The 17,707-nt window shown below is 34.3% G+C and overlaps 1 protein-coding gene across 2 annotated transcripts in view; it reads left to right on the top strand.

Moving 5' to 3' along the window:
• The window catches only part of ds (dachsous cadherin-related 1), a 477,707-nt gene that overhangs the window by 238,397 nt on the left and 221,603 nt on the right, over nt 1-17,707 (top strand). The gene's annotated exons all lie outside the window — the stretch shown is intronic.

The following is a 17,707-nucleotide window of genomic DNA, read 5'->3' as shown; positions in this document are numbered from 1 at the left end:
AAAAATATAAAATTGCCATTAACTATAAAAACTCGAAATTTTAATAAAATACAATAAGAATATTATTTGGTGGGATGTTTCCTTTATCTTACCAATAGAACTGCGGTGGGGGCCAGCCAAATGATAAGTGGTTGGTACATGTTTGGTCTCCGCATTAGAGATTGGGAATTAAGCACACAAATAGAAGCTCTCAACCCTTGTGCAATGCCGTTTTTACCTTAGATAGAGATCCAGACCTCTATGATTTGATTTTGCACGGAATTCAAAGCTCTTTTCTTCTTGCGGTGCAAGATTTAGAAATACACAGAATGCTCTGGTAATCTCAAGCCCCAGAAATTGCCGAAAAAGTGCTTGCAGTGACTATTACGATGTTGTAAACTTTTGGTTGTTTTGCCCTGCGTTCGACGTGTATACACGTCATTGTCTGATTTTAATTCCAAACACTGTGGGGGTGTTTTAAAACTAAATTCCACGCTTAACTGGTTAATAAATGTGTATTATTATTATTATAATTATTATTATTATTAGATGTTGGCATAGCAATAAATCAATAAAATCATTAAAATTCACTCTTTACTACCTTAAAATACCAGCTATCTTCACTAATCTGTCGTTAGGTATTAAAAGACCAGCTATAAACTCTGATAAATTATTATACTGTTTCAGAAAAAAAATAGAAAAACATTTTACTCATCAAATTAGAAATTTTTTCTTTTCTTTGAATTGTATTCTTGCAATTGGTTAGGAAAATAATAGCATTTCTTAATTAGTGTAAGTTTGAAAAACTAGTTTATTATAATTATTTCTGCATTACAAAGGATGTGAAAGGATGAAAAAAGAGGTTGATTAGAAAAGTCTAGCTTTATCTTAGAATACGATAAATAAAAGAAATTTGCAGGAGAAAAAAATATATATTATATTGCTGTTAAATGTTTTCAAGATAATTAACTGCCCTACCTAGTGCGCATGACAGTCAAAGATGACTAAATAATACTGTTTTTTATATTGAAAAAAAGAACCCAGAACACTTATAGCTAGAAAACAAATTAACTGAAGACTAAATTAAACTGCAAAAATCAAAATTCAGCTGTAAATTCCTTTATTAAAGACTTTTATTAACTTAATAAAAAGTAAATTCTTGTATGTAACATCATTATTTTTTACAAGTTTACATGTGCAAGGCTAGCAGATTTAAGGAAGCAGGTATTACAGGAAAAACTCATACCACACGTTGTCTTACTGCTAACTTACGAATTTTCTTCACATTCTTAAACGTATTTAATTGTTACCAACATTAAAAAAAAAAAAACGTCACCAAACACAGAGTAAGCCTCCCACAGTCGTACCTCAGGAACTAAAACGAAATTCCTTTATAAAAATATATATAAAATGTATGCGTTATTTATTAATTATTATTTGTAAAAGATGCTGCTAAGAACGATTCCGAATAAAACTGTTTTAAAAAAATGAACAACCCACTAAGACTTAATTTTCGTGTAATCAGAAATTATAATCAATAAATTCAACCCTCCTTTATAGTAAACTAGAGGTAGGACCGTACATGACACAAAAATGACACTTTAGGAAGATAAATCTAACCCAATTCTATTCTCAAAAGCCAGGAAAATTTTTTCAATTAACTATAGATTCGTTCTTTTACTTAGCGATGTTTCAGTAAAATTATTTTAATTGTTTGTGAGAAAATCTAAAAAAATTGACGAAATCAGTAAATAGAGGCAATTTTGGGTAACTTTAAATTTGGAAATTTAGTGCCACGTTAAATTCTTATTGACGTTATTTAGGTGGCACGGCAAATATATCAGAAATGGTGCTTTTAGTCTAATATTAGCACGCTAACCACTTCTAAATGTCCTTAATAGAATTTTAAATAAATTTTATAGATTTACTTAGATTTATTTAGATTTATAGATATTAGATTTAGATTTTTAGTTTTCGAGAAAACTTTTGGTTTTCTGTTATTGAACAAAACTATATTACGACGTTTTCTGTTGGCATCTAAGCGAAATATCAAATTTGTATTAGCCGCGATATACAGTTTTTGAATTACGGTTACAAACAGATACACAAAGAGACCAATTTATAAAAAAAAAAACCACTCAGGGGACATTAAAACCGATATTAATGGTGAAAAATCAAAACCCCAAAATTTACACGATTGTAATAACTTCCTTACTTAGTGTGAGATAAAGTTAAAAATAAAAAAAATATGTAATAATCTAATTGAACGCAGAGATTATTAAATAGGAAAATGGCGCATGCTTTGTCTTCAAATCTCTTTCTAGATTATTGGCTTAAATCGATCAGATTTTTTAAAAACAGCAATGATTTTCATCGTTTACAGTTTCGCTATCTATTAAAAGAATCTATTTCATTTCAGATCTTACTTTAGAAAATTATATTTTCCTAAAAATTTTCCATATTTTACCATTGAATGATTTTAACGAGCGAATTTACATATAGTTTACACATCTTTAAAGTATTGTACCAGAAAAGAAGGCTCTGAAGCTGTAAGACTTCAGGTTTACAGCAAAATTTTGAAGTATAGGATTCTTAAAAGAGCTATTGGATTTTATGCACGTTCTAGTGTAGAATAATTCAATGAACATCTATACCATAAAAAAGAAACATGGAGTCCTCTGCTATTAAATTTATTTAAGTTCAACTAAATTTTGGCTATGAATAAAACTATTTGAATATAATTGTTTAAAATTATGGTAATTATATGGAACTAGAAAAATCCAATTTGGGAACCCTCGATGTGATCATACATTTGCAACACTTCCAAAATTTATGTGGGCAATTTTGTGGACGCTATGCTACGTCCCAAAATTAATTTTCTTCTCTTGAAGAAACATTTACTGGAGTATAATCGTTGTAGAAGGAGCCGAACGATTGAAGTAGAGGCTCGCAAAGGTTAGATGCATTGCTTGTTGTTTGGATCGATTTCCCCATTGTGGTCTTGCTTAATTTTATTTAAAGGAATAAAATAAGATATTGAGGTAATTTCTTTGATTTTATCCATCCTAACACGCATTCTTATTGTATTCCTGGCCGGATTTTCGGATATTCATCTATCACCAGAGGTACTCGTAGATTAGGCAGTTTTGTGTTGAGATTTCACCTTCACTCATGTTTCCATCTCGCTCTGCACTTCCTGACCATTTAAGCAATGTTTAGCCAGCAGTTTCTTAACTACCGGTATCGCGTCCGCCTTCTTGTTTACAATAACTTGTTACGACTCCTATTTTAAGCAAATCCTGATTTATATGTGCATTTTATTTTGCAACCACACGTAGGAAATCTTTACCTGCTTAGTCATTAAATAACTTTGTGACTTCCTTTTCCTGAACACGTTGGTCTGATCATTCTTGTCTGCGATCCAGCTCTTTGGTTTTATCTGAAGGAACTTACTGTTGTAAACGCTCTGGATTTATTGTGTATTTTTAAATTTAAAAGAACGATTGAGTAAGCAATTATTGATTATTTGGTCAATAAACCCTATTATGCACATAGATCCCTTTTTTGGTATGTGAGAAACTAGCAACTCGCTGGTATTGTTTTTTATGATTTAAGGCGCGTCAACATTTGAGGTTATTGGCGCCCAGAGCTTTTTTCAGTGTACTATTTGCCTCCGGACAGTGCTCTCCATCAACGGACAGTGAGCTGTAAGAAGCTCCTAGGAAGAGAAAATCTAAGGGCCAGCAGCAGTTGGATTCGAACCCGGATCCTCCACGTGGGAATCCAATACGCTAATTGCATAGCTAATCCCTTCCCTCCTAATTAATTATTCTGTGTAAAAGGAATTTCAGGTGCGCCTATAATATTTAAGAATTCCGCTAAAACTGTAAAATTCAAACTTTTTCCATTAAGAAACGAACGTTTTTGCTGAGAAACTCTTCGTTAATGTAACATAACTTACTAACACACTTATTTAGCATTTACTAGATATTTACAGAGCCTGCTGGTTGATAGTTGCAACTGCAAGTGTTTACAATTCCCCAATCGCAGCTTATCAGCACACATTTCTCACCACATATACACATCCTACGTATTATTGATGCTTACTCAATCACCAACATTGAAATTAAGGTATCCGCAACAGATCTTTTAGGTCGCAATGCTTAACTTTCACTGTACGCAATGCTTAGTGTACAAGTGTGAAGTTTGAGTAAATAATTATTGAAAAGTACAAACTTATTTTCTACTTTTGATTGAATAATTAATTCTAACATTATTAAGTTTATAAAGGATGGGTTATACTGGATTCCAACGTGGGTTCAGCTGCGGGTTAAATCTGTCCTGTAGGACAGTTGTATAAGGGTTGATCATCAAAAACTGCACGAAAAAGCGTAACGTTGAAAAACACCCAACTTTGACAATTTTTTTCTCTTTTCCTATAAAAGATAAAATTCCCAAATTTTCCTTAAAAAAATAAGGCAAATCTTCCTTTACACTGTAATTTTTTTTTTCTTTTGCAACAACATAGATTAAATAGATTTCGAGAAATACGTTGTTGAAAATGGGCAAAAACGGCATTTTCAGAAAATGTTCTTCTTCTTGTTACCTTTTTTTGTAAACTGCGTAGTGCCTAAACGCGTGAACCGATTTTCATGAATGGAATGTCATTCGATTCGGAATTTTATGTAGATATGCTTTTGGGGGGGTCTCGACGCTGTGTATCGAACGGGTGAGGAGTTAGCCCCATGTGCGTGAGGCACCCTCCAAAATTATTATTAACTCTGTAAATCTTACCCCGATTTTGAAAAATACATAGAAGTTCTTATCTTACCGCTCACTATCCGGAGATGGAATAGTGTTGTTTGTAAGGTAAGAACACTGTCCCGAAGACCGGCAATGCACTGAAAAAAAGCTCCGGGCGCCAATAACCCCAGATGTGGATGCGCCTTTAAAAAAATAAAAGTAAATAAATATTTCAACTGGTTCTGGTGCCAGGAAAACGTTATTTCATTTTGTCATCACTTTTTGTTCATTATGGTTTCTATATTTCAAGACTAAAAACCACTGAAGCACCTGACTGCTTCCATTGTAACTATACAGTAAAAACTATACACTGTCCCCTCTACATTCGTGTGTTCTTATGTTCTTGAAGATGGTACCTCCCGTCATGGTAGGGTAAGTTAAAGATTTTTTTTTTTTGTAGGAATGCCATTCAAGTATAAGGACCGTCTCCTTTCTCTGTACATCAGTTTGTAATTTTTTTGTTTTGTTTTTATATAGCTATATAATTTTCTTTGAATTCATCTCTGTTAGCCGGAATTATATGACGGATGTGGGCAGTATCTATACTGAAATGGGAATCATCATGATCTCGAATTGTAACATTATTGTTACCTTTCATGTGGAATGAAAGAGATCTCTGACTCTTTTAACATCTTATTATTATTTTTGTAATTATTTATTATATTCAAGGTCTTAAGTCTTTGTGCTACTATCCAAGTTCTGCTGCTGTTTGTGTCGTACCTAAACTACTTTTCTATTAAATTTCTAGGTAAGTTCAACGTCTTAGTGATATTCCTAACTTCCGCCTAAATGCTTCGTATGATTCACCAATTTTTATTTAGTACTTTAACCCCAAGTTTTAAGTTCACACTGATCAGTATCATTCTTTTAACCTTCGGATAGACGCGCATGAGCAGAATATTCACGGCGCTGATTTTTTGCACGACGTCAAGATTATTACCATCTTAACGACAACTTAACATAACACTTCTTGACACGATATATTTTGATGGATCGTACTATAGTGGGCAAGGAACGGTTTAAGTTTATAAAAAATATGATTATACTAGAGGTTAGCTTATATTGAATCCAGCTTCTGGTCTATTGATGTTAAAATAATACTAGTAAGGTGTTAGTAACGAGAGTCAGAGTTCTCTTTTAATCAACATGAAAGGTAACAATAATGTTATTCTTCGAGACCATGACGATTCCCATTTCAGTATAGATCCGTCATATAATTCCAGCTAACAGAGATAAACGGATCCAGTACAAGCATCGCGTCACAGCCAACTCGATCTCACAATAACTTCTTTTTAAAGAAAGATTATTACCAAATTCAGTAATAATATTTATTTATTTATTCGCCAAGTTTTCCACTTATGGACTAGGGTAATCTTCAGGGCTATTCTCATTTCTTATTTCTGTCCTGACTGTTTAAGGAACAGAAGATACAGCAACAATGTGAAACGAATTTCAATTGATAATGAGTAAATTCCTTGAAGAAGACTTGATCCTTAGGTTGAGACCTTGGCACAAAAATATGTAGAAAAATTATTACTGAAATTAGAAATAATAATTCATCTTTAACATAAGTCGATTTTATGCAGAGGTTTAATGATTATTTCATTTTGATCGATTTGATAACCCGCTTCCGTTTCCGTAAGATTGAAATTTTAATCTGATAAGTACTCAAATTTATTGTAAAATATTGTATTCTTATTAATAATATAAAGGCAATGAGACCTTGTATTAGATCTTAATTGTTCTTTAAAGGAGTCCTTGTCCTAGAACAGCCTTAAGAGCGCATCTTCCACAATAAATATTTCAAATATTAGTTATTTATCTCAGTGTGTGCAGTGAAGTTGAAAGAGTACTGAAAGATTGATTCCAATGAACTGATACTTCCAGTTGATTGATTCTGTTCGATTGTGTTACCGATTCGATTACCAAATTTGGAACTTCTTTGCTCATTTTTTGCTTTATGCTGTACACAATTTGTGAAAACCACTGTTTTTGAATGCAGGGGACTTCATAAAGCAGATATTTTAGTAGAAAACTTAAAATGGAAAAAAAATCAGCTCTTTCCTTTTTCACTAAGTGCTAAGGAAATTTAAAAAAATCGAAACAAAATCGTTTCTTTTTATCAGGGCGATGAACAAACGCTTGTGCCTAATTCACATCATCGCTACACTATTCAAGCTTCTCCCTGCCACATTCCACTGACCAAACTCTCTACACTTACTCCCAGATAATCTGCCTTCAATTATATCTGATAACTGAAATATTATTATTATTATTTTATTAACTGTTATCTATTTTTTATTCATGACTACTTTTAGAACAATACAAAAAAAAATTTAATTTTTAAAAACATGGAAGTTTAAATTAAAACTAAGTATTGTATATAGAGATAATAGAAATCTAGCGCTGAGAAAGAATGACTGGAAGTAATAAAAGAATTCTTTATTTCCCCATAACTATGGGAAAATATGTTTTCATTTTTCTATTATTATTAGCATAATTACAAGAGAGGGGAATGCAGGCAGATGAGGGTCAGAATTGGTCTACAACAATGGGTAAACTGGCGCAGTCTGAGGGTGTGGAGTTCTTCTTGCCCACGGTAGTTCGGTCCATCAAAGTGTATCGTACCAAGAAGCATATCTTAGTGTTATGGAAGTTGTTGATGAGATGGTTAATAATCTTGACGTCGTTAAAACCTCTGGCACTCTATTATTCTGGATAATATTCTTGAATAGTAAACCCTTCAAAACGTAATTTGAAATATAAAAAGTAATTTATTAATTAAATTTGTTTGTATTATTATCTCTTATTCTAGTAATAGAAAGATATCGTGCGGCTCTCAGAGACTGGATCTGGAGAGAGCATGAAAAGAACTGGGTGATGTATGTCCTGGGGTCAAACACGGCAAGACTATGATGCCTTAGCCGAAGAGACTCTGTGCTTGGGCAGAAAGCAGATTACTGTGATCACAGGCCTATTTACAGGGCATGGTAGGCTCAGGAAGTGTCTGTTCCAGGCGGGGCTTATCAGCTTGGAACCGTTGTGTAGATTGTGCCAAGAAGAGGAGGAAACGGCCTCTCACTTGTTGTTCGATTGCGCTGCAAGCGAGTGGTTGCGCTATGAAACCTTAGAGACCAATGGAGATAGTAGCGCAAAAAGAACTAGTAGCGAAAGTCCTCAACCTTCTTTCGTAGGGGAGGTTTCGTCTACTAGACCCAAAAAAGGGTCGGCTTTTGCCTGCGGTGCCGTGGGACATAGGTCCCATCCCGTATCCCGTTTTCTATTATACGAGAAAGGTATCTTAAAGTGTAGGCTTTCGACTTAGAGATTTTACCTGAAATATTGGCATAAATTGATTCAATTAAATTGATTCCCCTGAGTTCAAAAAAATGATCACTTTATCGTTAATTATTAATTAATCTCATTCTCAATGTGTTATTCTCTCTCGATATTGGATGATTGCCACTCACGTTTCTCAGATTGTGTATATGTTCTAACATATTTATTAGTTGGCAGATCTTACGCAGTTATAAATATTGAAACTTCTACCCCAAATCGATTCGTAAATTATTATCACAATAGCTTACACCATTAATGGATGTCAGAAAGGATAGTATTGGTTGTAGCCATTCCTTAATGTGCCTTTAGTGGTTTTGAAAACCCTAAATTAACCTAATATTCGCCTCTTCTTCTTTCTACAAATTCTTTACCTTTTCATAACCTAACTCATTTCTTATTCTTTGCACAACATGATTGCTAGTAGGACTGCCTTACTTCGCTTAATTGGTGGTGAACATCTTTCAAGAATTATTCCTTCTTTTATCTCAAGTTTTGCTAAAGATTATTAGGTTATTACACCCTCGAATACATAAACATTCTAGGTAGATGTGGTTGCCCTTAGAGGAACAAGTGCATCATCCTTCTTGATATTTAATAGTTTAATCTTCCAGCTCAAAACTGTGCCTACATTCTACTCATTTTCCTTACTGAAACAGCAAATATCTAACAATTTTCTACTACCAGATATTCTCCACATTTAAGAAGCTTTTACTGAAGTAAAAATATTATAAATAGAGCTACACTCGGAAATCTTATTTAATACAACTTGTAGACATACTCTAGCCTCCAGACATGATCATCTGACTAACACAGCATACATTTTTTAGTAGTAAGTGTACTGACATTCGCCAAAGACGCATTATACTTTTGAAGTTCTTAATCTTTTCCTTTTCTGATCCTAATTTATTGATTCTCTTAAGAAAAAAAATATTATAGTTTGACTTTGCTATTTTCAATCGTTTCTTAGGAAATTATTTCAATATTTTGTTGTGCACTTTTTTTTTTCTAAATTACTAACAACACAAATATTTAACTTAAACAAAAAAACCGAATATTAAATGTTAAAAATGTTATTTCAAACTACGTGTTATTTACTACGAAGTTTGTGGTTATATTCGTGTGTTATAAAACTGTTTGGATGAGCTTTACAAAGATGTTATACAGAAATATCTTTACGATCTTAAAAGTAGACAATATAAGACCAACTGCATAACAACGGAAACATGATAGGTTAAAGAGTCCGGCAAAAAGTACCTTATTTAATATTATGGTTTTATTTATTTCTTAGTCAAAAGGCTTCTGCCAACATAATTTTCTTTTCTTGTGAATGTATATACATATTATTTTTCCTACGTTGTAGATATAATATTCTGGCCAGCTATAAAACAAAGGGTTTTAACTTTAGATTATAAATAAGTTACTTCTTTCAACTTTTCCTTCTTTTTTTCGGTTTTTTGTCCAGTATTTAATTTATTAGTTGTAGAATAAGTTGGGATATTTATTTGATTGTGAAACTTTACTTTATTAAATTAATTCATGGATCTTTCGTTAATAAATTTTCATAAAATATTGAATTTCACTGCTTAAGAAATAAAGTTTTATTCAAAAAGTACGCGTAACAGAACTCGACTCAAAAACAGAATTTGTTTACATGATGATGGCATTTCATGCACCAATTTTTAATAGATACTATTTTTGAAAAAGTGATTACATCTGCTTTGCTGGATAATATCTTTGATTTTTGATTGATTCGGATTTTTTTCATCTGTCGTCAAAGGTAGTTTAATGAATTTGATATTGAGATCTCAACTTCACTTTACATTACTGCCTCGCATTACACCTGTTGACTGACTATACTTACATTTTCTGTTTTATAATTTATGTTAATTACATACGTAAACGCGAATTTATTTAAAAAATATATATATATATATATACAGGGTGTTCATTTTAAGACGGCTCAAATGCATTTCATTTGGTCATTAAACGTAACTCTTCAAAAATTACCAAAAAATTATTAAACCTTCTTGTTTGAAACAGATGTAAACTTATTTTTTAGCCATTTTCTGTATGCTTGAGAACATCTAAAGCTCTTAGCATTTGATTTTTCTTAGAAAATCACTCGGAAAACTTCTTATTTCCCGATATTAAGAAAAATACTAGCTTTACTGCCTTGGCAATATTTTTATTAGAAAGGGGATGAAAAAAACAACATAAAAATGACCTATCGCCGTGCTCTTCTTTCTCTTTGATAATAAGTTAAAAAATTGAAATATGATTAATAAATACCAGATTTTGAAATGGCCTAGCACCTTTAATTTTAAAGATATCGAATTGCGGTTTCCGGTTTCTTTCATAACTTTGTATACTCTTTAAAAGTGTGTATATGAAAATGGGGGGGTCAACTGCGAACCCTCACTTTTGGTGGCGCGTCAGCCGCGTATACGGGCAGGAATCTAAAATCAAGCCATATATTCTGAAACTAGAGGTGACGGGCAACAAATTTTTCCTCTATCATTTTTCGCTCAGATTAACCATTTAAGCATGAAATGCATTTGAGCCGTCTTAAAATGAACACCCTGTATATTTTAACAGACCAAGACATAATTGAAAATCTGCACTACAGCAATTCTTACTTACTAAAGAAATAAAGGATGAGGCAAAAATAATAATTAAAAATTAAAATAACATTTTTTAAGTAGAATTCTAATTAATAGAAATGATTAAATAGAATGGGCACGCTAAATAGATAAAGAAATAATATTATAATAAAAATCATAATAATAATAATAAGAAGCAAAAAAATACCTGCGAAGCTTGGAGTTGTACATATCCTCTTATATATTTGTTTAAAGTAGATAATCTTGAAAAGAGTATATATACGATGTAAGTTGCTGTTGGTATGGCAAACCCTGGGGTAATTAGCACCAAATAGAAATATAAATCAAGAGAGTTAATTAAATATAAAAATAATGGTCCAAGTTTTTTAATATGGCCGTCTCGAAATTAATAGGTTATGACCTTTCTGAAGTGTGTGGCGTAATTTTCTTATTTTTTGTTTCTCTCTAAAATTCTTTTATATTTACTTGGTATATATATATATCACCCGGTACGTGTGCTGCTCATATATTCCTAAGCTAGTAATGTAATTTTTATATTATATAAAATCTTGACTATTATTATTATTTATAAGGCGTTAAAATAAAAAATATGATTTAATAAAACTTAGAATTATGGTTGGCCCTAAGCAGGAGTATTTACTGAACTTTGTTCTGAAAAAAATTAAAAATAAAAGAAGATATTGTTGCGAGTTTTATTTGAAAAATGGTGCATCCAGATCTCTTAATTTCATTTGATACTGTAGATGTAAAAGGCGTGTTACTCTGAGATATTAGTAAAACAGAATGTAGTAAATTTGCTTGCACATAGTAGCACATCTTCACGTACCAATTTTATTACAACAAACTATTGCATTGCCACTATCATTGCAAATAAAATAAAACTTAAACTAATTCCGTTTAAGCTCCGAGCATTAGATACATATTAATTCGCCCCCAACGTTATTCGTTTTGTAAAACCTTTATTTTTTTTAATTTAAAATTGAAACGTAACTTACTAGTTGGGCAGCTTAACCCAACCCCGTCTTCGAAACTGGCTCTAAAGTGAATTTTTATAGAAATATGCAAAAAAAAATACTAGCTAATCTATCTGAATGTAATTTTACATACAAAATTTATTTCTATGTTTGAGCTCGACTACTCGACAACAGATCAAAACTCACTCTGAACAACAAAAGACTTATATATGTAAATATATTAAAGCCAGTCTGGGCTAATGGCATCGAATGGTGGGGTTCAACCAAACGCTCAAATCTGCTAAGGATTCAGTCCTTTGAATTCTTCTTCTCTATTGTAAAAGCTCCTTTCTACGACACCAATCAAACCATTCACACAGACTTGAACATTCCTTTCGTCACACAAGTAGCTGAAACACGATACATTCCATCTTAACATTCAATCTCATCACAATCCACTTGTACAACATCTATCTTCCAGTACATTTCCAGACAACACTTCCTGACGTCTTAAAAGACAGTGGGCCTCGCGATCTCCTCTCTGGTGAAGAGAATCAGTAGAATTTAGAATGATTTTGGAGTGTTACCGCTGGGTAACTTCTCCACTCTGATATGTGTTAATGTTGCTTATTGTTACCCTTGTTGCCTATAATGCAATGCGTAGATTGTTACTAAATAAATGATTAAAAAAAAAAAAAAAAAATTGAGCTTGACAAAAATATTGAGAAATTAATACACAAAAAGTTGATGGTAGCGGCATATAACGAGATAAATCAGATCAATGAACACCTGGAAAGCCTCTTATTACCTAGATTTACTCAGGATTCGCTCCACAAGGTAAACATCCATCTTTCCTCTGACTCATTTGGCTCAGGAACATAGACCGATAGATTAAGACCAATGAGCAGAAATATGGTAATGGTCGTTTAAAAGAAGTATGGTGAGAAAGAGATTTTCTTTAAATACCCATCACGCTCAAATATTGTCTTCTGGGTCTGCAGAAGCAGATTAGTAAACCCAGTATAACTTTTATACTCACCCAGACTTTATGAAGTAGGTCAGTTTTTGAGTTATATAACTCCGCTTGTCTTTGATCATTGATATTATAATCTCCCTGGATCTCGTTGTTGAACTGTGAATCTACTACTTTGGGAGACTACTTTCTTCACAGCCTTGGATGGAGAGCAGAATGATTCCAGGCCTATAAAAGATTGACTAGAATCTACCCTGTGGCAATTCTTCCGCCTTATCATCGCCCTAATCATCTGCTTCCCCCTAACTATAGTATAGAGTTCTTTGTTCAACACAGTCTAGTACCCACATCAGCCTAGAAGTGTCCTTAATAAGTCTTGATTGTCGGCATGATTGACATTCTTTTTGCCACGATGATTTCGTTAGCTGCGACCAAATGCCTATTTTCCTACTTAATTTTTTTTTGTGCAGATCTTTAGTGAAATGTAGGTTAAGGAATTAGGAACTTGAAATGGGTTCTAATTCGGTTTATCAGCCTCTTAATTTCCTTGCTGTTCTCCATTATTACGTGTTAGTATTCTTATTTCCCAAACAAAATCCTTCGACGGTTCGACTTCATCCTTCGTCCTTAAGGAAGTGTTGTTAATTATAATTAAAACTTTTCATTTATGATAAATAATGATGATAACAGTAATAAAAGAGGATAATATTTTGCCTTATGAAGAAATGTTATGGGTTGTAGATATTATTTTCTGCTTGTACTGGTAGCCATAAAAAGACGTAACTCTCTCTCGCGCTGTAATTTTACTTTTCTTGTAAAGAGATGCTGTAGAAGAGAGTACGCCTGTATCGCGCTCCTTCTAAACTCCTTCTTCATACAATCTTTTTAACTAGTGACTTTTACGGTCCTGTCCACAATTCTCTGGAAGAGTTTGAAACACTAAAATGACCGGGGTCCCTTATGTGTGCAATTTTTATAACTTTCAGTCTCCCATCTTACTATTTATTCTCCTTCTTGTGCAGGATAATTATAAAGGAGAGAACGGAATTTTTTACCAATAACTTCTTCTTCTTCATCTTAGTCTTGTTCCTTTTTATTTTTCTTCCAATTGGATATTGTCTTCCTTGCCTTTAATACTTCAGATCATTTCAGTTCCATTCCAAACCTGGGCATAGAATTATAGGAACAGCCTTCTATTTTAACTTTCAGACGAAGAAGATCTCTTTTCGCTTCATTCCTATATATCTGCACGATCTTCCTTAAAGATCATAATTGCTTCTGACACCCCAATTTTTTTTTTTTCCTTTAAATATTCTTCCCTCACTTGTTTTAAAGGATATCGTCTCATAATCCTCAAATTTACAAGTCTTTAAAATATTTACGACTTTTTTAATTCTTCGTCTTTTTTATGTACAATATTTTTTAACGACCAAAGCACATTCCTCCTTTACCTGATTAACCTTGATTAAATTAAATGGCTACAACACTTTATCCATTAGTTGTAAGTTTGTATGTAAATAGTTGTTTATAGTGGAGGGATGAATGTATTTATAAGTAAGAATGGAGAGTGAGTGATATTCTAGTGATAAGCACCTAGACGATGCTGGCTATATGGCGAAAGCCCATGCCAAAACACACTAAGTTTAGATAGAGTTTATTTTCTATAAAGAAACTGATATTAAGTCAATTATAAAAACATTCACAAATTTTACATACGCAATTAGGTATGTGTGATTTACACATTAAGAATTGTTTTTCCTTCGACCCCCTGGCTCAGATCGACTCCTAATTTTGTTAAATAGACCCCTGGGAGTCCATACAGACCACTTTGGCGACCTCTGACCTAGTCGTTAGTTCGAAAGCTTAGCAAAATAAAAAATAATAATGACAGATTTTGGCATTATTCTTTATTTCTTTGGGATTAAGGAATCAGTCACCCAAAAACAAGGAACATTTACCATATTTTTTTTTAGCGATTTTTATGAAAATCTTATTTTAATTACTAATATTTTATTTACTTAAAGTTTAGTCACTAAAGCTTCTGCAAGAAGAAAGTAAGTTGACAACAGAAATCTAAAAGCAGTGATAAATAAGGAATATTTATTTATTTAAACAGGGGCGAGTGTTGGTCTAGTGCAGGGGACCCCAAACTTTTTACCCAGGGGCCCAGTTCACTGTCCCTCAGACCGTTGGAGCTATAAAACAAACTATTTTTAAAGTAAAAAAAACAAAAACAAAACGGGAACAAATAGAATATTTCAAATAAAGAGCAAGTAAATTTAAATCACCAAACTGTCCAGTAACTCAATGGGGAACTATGGGCCTGCTTTTGGCTAATGAGATGATCAATGTCCGGTTTAGTTATAGTGCTTTGCCTTTCTTCCTACTTCTGCTGTTATTTTACACTGTTTTCGGGGCCGTAACGCGTCCGTCTCTCGTCACCGGAAGTAGTACTGTACATGAGCGACGCAGCGCTTTGCTGCATCGCCACATATAGTGCTTCTCTCACTGACCACCAATGAAAGAGATGCCCCTTCCGGAAGTGCGGCGGGGGACGGATAAATCTCCTCAGGGGGCCGCAAGTGGCCTGCGGGCTGTAGTTTCGGGACCCCTGGTTTAGTGGATATGAGCGTGTTCTTTGTAAGATGGAGATCCCCAGTTCGAATCCCGCATATACCTACTATTTTTTTGTTTGGTAGGAAAAATGTTACTAATCAAGTATGTGCTTCCATCCCAGTCCACTACACCTAATTAGTAGTTAGACGTTAAGCTTCGCAAGGAAAAATTGGCGATTTCTTTGATGTATTTAGACAAGTTAGTATAAATTATAAGTTTCCAAAAAATTTATTAAAATAATAAAGAACAAATTTACTTTAAATCCTTAGATTTCACTACATAATTTTCAGAAAGGAAATATAATAAAGGCATCTGTGGACGCACATGTTGCAAGCTGCTAGCGGTCTGCACAACTTGTTCATATGGCGCCACTCTCCTTGGGTAGGACAAAAAAAAAAATATTAGAGAAAGATACATTACCAAGTCGGGGTGGCCGTGGATGTACAAAGGTCTAATTTCTGTAAGTGCAAGTTGCAGTGTCACTTGTAGTTTATACTACCGTAGCTTCATTAGTCCCATCCGGTAGTTTGCCATGTAATTTTCCTAGAAGGAACCATCAAATTGCCGTCTCCCACTTATCTCTTTTTACTCTTAAAAAAAAAGAAGAAGAAAAAGAAATGTTCTGCTCAATATATCCATTGGGTCTTCTTCTCACTACTTGTTAACTGGGAGTCTTGTGATCGTATACTGGAGTTTTCTAGTTTTTCTGGACATCTTAGTCCAAAAGAGGGTGTTCTTGGTGGCTGGTTAATGACGTTCTTCAAGTCTACGTGCTCGGAAGTATGTTGATTTCAGGCAAAGAAGAGGTAGGCAGGCTGGCCTGGAGCGGGAGTCTCCTCTTCGCTGTCAAAGCTGCAGTTCGGCACATAGTCATATCTGGCTTCCGGCGTGCAAAGCCCCGCAGTCATTCCAGTTTGCGGATGAGCTCCTTTGTTGGCTATCCCCAAAATGTTGATTCTTGAATGTTAATGAGACTGTGAAGTTCTCTTAAGCAAGGCGCCACGGTAGCCGAACGGGCTACGGAATGTATTGTTGAACTGGGTTCGATTCCCGGTCTGTAGGCCTTGGATTTTATTTAATGGTTAATAAAAGAAATTTACAGTAAAGTATGTTTGCTAGTCGCCTCTATCCACAACACCTAATTGGCAGTTGGACGTAAAGCACGCCTGAAAAAATAGGCATTACTTCTCTCCACGCACTTGGATTGGTTCTCTCCACTGCACGTTGTGGTTTAAAAACACATCTTTACAAAGTAGGGCCCAGTTCCAATTATTTGTGTGGTGTTCAAGTGACTGAGATGGTACCGGTCTTACTACCTTAGCAAGTTAGTTTGTTAGCTTCATACTACCCGTTTTCGTGAACTTTACAAGAAAATCCCATCTTGTTATGGATTAGAATATTTTTTATTGTAACTAATCACATGAAATTTAGGGTTAAAGTTATAGTTGAGAAGTATAACTTTCTAGTTTTGTGCATTTTTTATTCATACTTGTGGATGAATTAAATTTTAAATAAATAATTACGAAGGATTAACTATCCTTCGGCTCATTCTGCTCACGATCACGTAATTAAAAATATTAATGGCATTCATCACGTTATATCTATTTAATATAATGTTTAAGTATTTGTACAACCAATATTTTTAGGATGTACTACCATCCGTTGGAAATTAGGTTAGTTGCGGAGGCACTCAGGCAGTTTCACCTTAGAATAGATTAGACTAGGGCGGCCTCAAGCCAACGCCGCTGCGACCCTTTTGGATCTATTGTAGCTCCCCTCACTCTACAGCTCGCCCTCCAGAACCGTCCTTTTGATCAGACTCTTATTGCTGGAGAGTCTCACAAGCGTTGGTTTTTCCTCCCCGGGAAGTAACTTCCTTAGCCAGACAAGCCTCTCACACTGACACAACACGTGCAGTGGCGTTTCCTCCTCCTCCTGACAGAACCTATAGAGGTTATCATCTGCCAGGCCCATGCGATCCATGGATTTTCTGAGCCTGCAGTGGCCGGGTTAATAGACCTACAATTATCCTTATAGCCCCACGGCCTTGACGGATTAATTCTGCAGTCAGCCTCGGCGAATAGCCCCTAATGAACTCCTTCGCCTGTCTCTGCCCAGTGGTGGCGAGCCACCACTCCTGAGACCTATTCTGCACCCATAAGTTAATGGCCGCAGACTTAACATACTGCCAAACCCCAAAACAGAGCTCCGGGCCAACGAAGTGTCCCGCAGAGCCTTCCTTGGCCAATAAATCTGCCACTTCGTTTCCCTTATATCCTGAATGACCAGGTACCCACACTAGAAAGAGCTTATTTTGGTCACTAATTTCCTTCAGGGCACCCAGACAGTCCCAAACCAGTCTTGAGTTGACCTGGTAGGAACTAATTGCCTGTAGAGCAGCCTGACTATCCGAGAAAATTACG

The sequence above is a fragment of the Rhodnius prolixus genome, unplaced genomic scaffold (assembly GCF_049639745.1).
Source record: "Rhodnius prolixus isolate KJV_2025 unplaced genomic scaffold, Rpr scaffold_10, whole genome shotgun sequence".
NCBI lineage: Eukaryota > Metazoa > Arthropoda > Insecta > Hemiptera > Reduviidae > Rhodnius > Rhodnius prolixus.
Note: the sequence above shows the minus strand (reverse complement) of the source record. Positions and strands in the feature narration are given on the sequence as shown.